Genomic DNA, 6746 nt, shown 5'->3' with positions numbered 1-6746 from the left:
TTTGTAATTGCTTGCAATAACGGATGACATCCTTCCCCCATTGCCAGGGTAACGGCAGCCATTTTGAAAATTCCAAAGTCAAAGAGTGCATCTACACATGCTGATAAACATTTTTGTAAAGTTTCAATAAGTTTAGAGCATTTTGAATTTTTTGTAATTTTTGCAGTTTCCATGGAAACGGCGGCCATTTTGAAAATTCCTAAGTCAAACTGCAAATCAGCACTGCCAGTTACCATTTCTGTGAAGTTTCTTTCCATTTGGGACACTTTGATTTTTTTCGCATTTTTGCTGTTTCCATGGAAACGGCGGCCATCTTGAACCATTCCATACCAAGGTGCACAACTTTACATGGGGGTCCTCATTATAGTAAAGTTCCATCAACATTGGTCCATTAAATTCCGAGAAACACGACGGACAAAATGTGTGGAAGAAGAATAAGAAAAACAAGTAATCCTGTGTTAGCACATCTACACATGACAGGTCACATTACTTACAAGTTTCATAAAAAGTGGACCAATTTTCAAATTAAGGCATTCGTGTTTCCATGGTAACGGTGGCCATTTTGGAAATTTCCAAAGTCAAATGCCACATCTACATAAGACAGTCAATATTTGTGTAAAGTTTTTTTAAGTTTGAAGCATTTTTAATTTTTTGACATTTTTGCAGTTTCCATGGTAACGGCAGCCATTTTGAAAATTCCAAAGTCGGATGGCACATCTACACATGACAGGTCACATTACTGTCAAGTTTCATAAAGATTGGACCAAATCTAGATTTTTCGCATTGTTGTTGTTTCCATGGCAACGGCGGCCATTTTAGAAATTCCAAAGTCAAATTCCAAATCTACATACAGTCGTTAACATCTCTGTAAAATTTTATTAAATTTAAAGCATTTTAAAATAAATTTCACATTTTTGCAGTTTCCATGGTAACGGCGGCCATTTTAAAAATTCCAAAGTCGAATTACAGCTACATATGGTGCTACCTGTAATAATCTATCATTATATAACATAAAAAGTACATAGGAAGAATTCAACAACATCACATGACTAATCACATGACTATTGTTCTAGAATAATGCCAAGATGACCCCGGGCTGAAATAAAAAATGTGGAATGGACACCTGGACATCGGTCTCTTGTATTACACAAAACTTAAAGGTTCTACCAGTAGCGAATCAATAGTCGAAAAATGACCCCACCCATGTTCCGGCCCCCAAATAGTGCCAAGTTGGCCCCATTTGAAATAAAAAATAGTGAATGCACCCCGAGGGATACTACCCCATCATCATACCAAATATAAAGTTTCCATCATTTAAGGCTTGGAAGAAAATGGTCGGACAAATTAGGGTTAAGAATAATAATAATAATAATAATAATAATAATAATAATAATAATAATAATAATAATAATAATAAGAAACGGGACAAAAACATAAAGTCACCAAAACTTCGTTTTGGCGACTTAACTAGATTCAGTGCAGTTCAGCGATGAGATCGGGTATGATTCTTGATAAAACAAAAACTAAATTTACGTCATCCTGGTGGCATCAACAGAAAAAAGTAGTAGTTTTAGTTTGTAGTTTTTTTTTTTTTTTTTTCATACTTATATTTAGATATGTTAAGAGAACATGAACACGGTTTTCGTTTGAATTCAGCAAAAATATTCGAGCTTCATAATAGATCGTGTAAGTATCTATGCGATATATATCTTCTTCATTTGATAGAAACGGTTGCATAAACATAATATATATAGTTGATAGTCCGTCATGATGTAGTTTCTCATTACAATACTTCCCACTTACAAATATTTCTTTTGTTATTTCTAAACATAGTTAGCCATTCTAAAATAGAATGCAATCTGCCAATCGCGTGCATATTTGATAAATGAATAGTTTTGATGCTTCTTTTTCTTTTTAATTAGAACAAAACTCGTTATATTACGTCATTACTATTACGGGCAACGTTTTTGGGTAAGGTAGCTTATTCTTATCCGTTTGACAGTTAAAATGTGAAAAATAGTTTTTTATGTTTATAAATATTAATCATATATGTATATTGAAATATCTGTATTATATATGTTTTTTTTTCATATTTACGTTAAAAAAAGGAATGTATTTTCTACGGAAAAAGTTAATATACGTTGCCGTTTAATTTACTTGTGTGCGATAGCCCCCTTGCATTTATATTGACAAACACTGCATCAGATGTTTTAGAGGAATGTGAATGTTCAGAGTTTTCTCCTACCTCCTCGAAATAGGTCCTCAACCTTTGTAGATTCATCCATACTAATAGTTTTACCATTCCATACAAAATATTCAATTGTCGATACGTCGTCTATTTTTGATTAGATTTAAGTTCATTATTCATATTCTCTAAAGGAAAAGTAATTTATTCTTTTTCTACCAATTTTTTTTTAAATGTCTTCTAGTGAAAAACATGGAACTGTAAAATTGTTTGCCAAATTAACAGTTTATAAACGATTATGTCAAAGTGTGTCTATGGATCCTCTACAAGCTCCTGCTTTGACGAACATTGTATTTTATGCAGATGAAATTCACCCACACAAACGCCATACATTTCTGTTTTTGTTTCCTTCAAGCCACGAGGTATTGAAAAAAGGATAACCATCATATCCACCAATCTCAACAAGAAAATCCATCGTTTATTTTTAATAAATCATAAACAACATTATCCTGGCTAACCTGAAAAAATGTACATCTGCGAATTCAGATTGCAACAACATAGTTTGGTTTTAAGAACCAGGCTTAAATTTTTGTACGCCAGACGCGTGTTTCGTCTTTAAAAGACTCATCAGTGACGCTCGAATAAAAAAAGTTATAAATGCCAAATAAAGTACGAGGTTTTAGAGCATTGAGAACCCATAATTCCGACAGCTAAGGTTATCTATTCCTGGGTAGAAAATACATAAAATTCTAAATGTCTCGTCTTACCATTATTCGAATTAATCTCTCAGCAATAAGAAAGGAGTAGGTCCAGTAAGACACCTTTTTGGCCCCAAAATATAGCAGTTTTACAAAATTGTTAAAATGTAAACTTTTAGCTATTTATTGGAAAGAAGAATAATTCTGTTACATAAATATGGGCTGTTTTTGACAATACAATGCACATGTATCGGGTACTAGCATCATTAAGTCATGCTAAATTACTGAAATCTTCACAATTTAAGCATTTGAGTAAATTTTTTGACGGTTTTCGTCTTAAATGGAAGTGGCCGCATTCGTGTTCATTCTTAATATTTAAATGTAAGTTGTATTTGATGATAATATATATCATATATAAAGGTCGAGGATGAACACGAATGCGGCCACTTTCATTTTTGACAAAAACCATCTGAAAAGTGACATATTATGGCATAATTGATAGATTTTTAATTGTTAAGCCTGAATTTGAGCGTCCTTAGTGACTAAATCGGTCCAAATCTTTCAGATAAACTATTTGAAATTACTAAAGTAGACACTTGAGTGTTTAAAAAGTGTCCAAAATATTTCATCAGATGAACCTGAAATTTGAGGCCAAAATCGGCTCTTACCGGACCTACTCCTTTGTCTTAATATCAATGGAATCATGCTTGTTTTAAATATTCTAATTGAAATATTATTTGTTCATTTAAAAATATAGCTTTAGGTACAATACTCATGCATGTTAATTCCTTACATGTCATAGAAGTCGGTAAAAGTAGTACCTCTACACATATTAACGTTTCTCATGTGCCGTATTTGTACAAGATTTTGTGTTTAGTTGTTATAGGCTTTTAACTAGCTTTAAGGTGGATCACCGGTAAACTTTTCCTCTGATATAATTTTCTTATATCCTTTGCTAGAATGTAGATTTTAACCCTGCTCTTTTCAAAAATATAATAAAAAGTATGGGCCACCGTGGTTTTTTCAAACTACAAGTCGTGCAAAATCGCCAAATTGTATATAGATTATTCATGAAAAAACACTTTATGTGAATGAAAAATATCTATGAGATGGAATTTTGAAATAAAATATGAGAAAATATGCTTTATAACATGCTTTAAGAAAAAAATGGTGTCACCAATCTGGTGTTCTTGCTTCCAGTAAAAAAAGAAAAAAATTCTTTAACAGTGTAAATAATGCAAATAAATCACTTATTTTTCTTTATTCAAAAAAAAGTTGTACACCTTAGTTGCCAATCCATCTCAAAATTTGCAGATTTAGGCAAAGAACTAGACCGATTGTGTACTGCTATTTTATAATCCAAGATGGCGGTATAAATTTAATCTATCTTAAGAAACTGGGAGTAATTTATATTTCAGTTCTGTACTTTATGTCTTTAGTGCTTTTGTAAGTTGCTTTTATGTTTTGTGTTGGTCTGATTAACTACGCTCCTTTCAACAGATTTTTATAGTTTGTTGTTATGTTGAGCTGTTATACTACTGTCCCATGTTAGGGGAGAGTTGGGCACCAGCAGACATGTTTAAACCCGCCATTCCCTGTAGGTTCCGTCCAAAGTCAGGAGCCTCTATCTCAGTGGTTGTCGATTGCTGCTGTATATCATATTTGTTTTTCCTTTATTGTTTTAGACATTAATCAGGCTGTTATTTATTTTATTTTTTTGGTTTGAATGGTTTTTAATTTGTCATATCGGGGCCTTATATAGCTTTCTATGTGGTATTGTTTTGCCCACTGTCTAAGGCCGTCCGGCGACTTATAATTGTGAAGTCTTACATCATTTGACTTTGGTGAAGAGTTGTTTCATTGGCAATCATACCAAATCCTCTTATTTTTATAACCTGCTCATGTCCAGTATATATTGATACAGATAACAATACATGCAACGACACTGGCTGTCCAACTACGTAGTAATGGTTTAACATTAATGAAAACAAATGAGTTGACGGTTGTGTGATGTCCTTCATGTGTTTTTCGGTAATTTTAATCGCTTTGTTGCTGTCTACTTGAAAGACATCCCTCATTCTTCTTTTACTTGCAGATCAAAACATGATGTTTGCCATTTATTCCATTTTGGAGTCTTGCCTCTTTGTAACTATCGAGGAAAGGATCAAGATATGAAGCAGACATTTTAGTTCCGGTTGTACCATTAATCTTAAGTTAACTGAGATATATGAAATGTAAACTATCTCTGAAATGTGGAAAATATATCTGAAAGTTGAAATAAAGATCTTTGCAAGATCCTGTGTGGATTTGAGAAGATTTTTTTTTTTAATTTTTAACATTCCAATTTTCAACTTCCTATTTCTAAGCAGTAACATGTCCTCTGCCTAATCTTATGGAATATACGTCTGGTATCATTGATTTTACTGCTGGTATACGTTTTGTCCCGTTTGAATCAACGTTCAGTAGTCAGAACTTTTGTGTGACATGAAATATCATTGATACTTCATTTATACTGTTTGATTAGACTAAGTCGTATTTTGCACACCCTTTCAGATTTGTTTTATTTTCTAAGCTTTTCAACTTTGTATTTGATTTGGCCTCCTAATAAAGACGATTCAAGCGTATGTCGCTCCAAATTATAAGCCTGGTATATTAAAATAATTTTGCTTGTAAACATATCTCAATCAATACGTTACGTGCGCTCATGTTCAAACCAAATAGACTCCACAAACAGGGATTCGCCTCTGACACAAAAAGCTGCTGCAAGAGAATTATGAGGAACAACCACTCAAATCGACGAGACAAACGTTCAACGGTCAACATCACAAATTGGTTGACCGAAACGTTGTGTTTTTGTCACGAACTAGCGACATGTTTTCATGGTTTTAAATTTATTTACCGGAATTATTGTCTGATCTGTAAATTTACCGATTGTGTCTTACTCCCGATTATGACATTTTTATTGACTGTGGATAATCATAGCATGAGACGCTTAACATATGAAAGCAACTGATCTTGCCCCTTTTTTTATTGACAGTGAATAAGCATAGCATAGACGCTTAACATATGGAAGCAACTGATCTTGCCCCTTTTTGCATTCATGTGATTCCCCAGTTTTTAGTCTTTTTACCTCAGTTGAGTCTTCTTTTTATGGATTTATGAGATGTGAACACCGGTAAACTATTTTTGCCTGTAATTGAACTCTTCTAACCAGGTTGAGCAGGATTTGCTTTCTCGTTATGTTTCAAATACCAAATGCAGTTGATCCTAAGTGCAGATTTATATATCTCGTTCAAAGGACATCTTACTAAAAAATGAATTAAAATGAATTAAATTGAATGTCGTTAACTGGGTAAATCAGAAACGTTATATTGTAATAAACTATTATAATAGTTATTTCCTGTGTGATTGTATTGGTAAATCATTAAAGTAAACAGTCAACATGATTTAACACAGAAATATACACATAGATGTATGAAATAAATAGAATATTTCAACCTTTAATGCCGCATCTAAATCAGTACTCATGATGTAATTTTGTATTCTATTAAAACTTAGATTAAAGTGCTACAAGAATTTCGAATGTTTTTTTCACAAGTAAAGCTGATTTAAGTTAACCTGAGATACTTAACTTGAATTCATTTACGCGTTGTGATATGCGCTCATTATTTAAGTGTTTTAAAAATTCTGATCACCTCTATCGTCAATGATGATTCTAATCAGACTATCAGTAAATCATCCTATCATCAAAAGTAGGGAAATCATAACTGCTGAAAATATAATGATAAAAAAAGATGTGGTATGATTGCCAATGAGACAACTCTCCACAATAGACGAAACTGCTTTTAGAATTTAAATTATGA

General features: G+C 32.7%; 1 pseudogene; it reads right to left on the bottom strand.

The window, feature by feature from the left end:
* Positions 1–2124: 2124 nt before the first annotated feature.
* Positions 2125–5067, bottom strand: LOC127725827 (uncharacterized; annotated as a pseudogene).
* Between the last annotated feature and the right edge of the window lie 1679 nt (positions 5068–6746).

This window comes from Mytilus californianus, unplaced genomic scaffold (genome assembly GCF_021869535.1).
Source record: "Mytilus californianus isolate M0D057914Y unplaced genomic scaffold, xbMytCali1.0.p SCAF_1, whole genome shotgun sequence".
Classification (NCBI taxonomy): Eukaryota; Metazoa; Mollusca; class Bivalvia; order Mytilida; family Mytilidae; genus Mytilus; species Mytilus californianus.
Note: the sequence above shows the minus strand (reverse complement) of the source record. Positions and strands in the feature narration are given on the sequence as shown.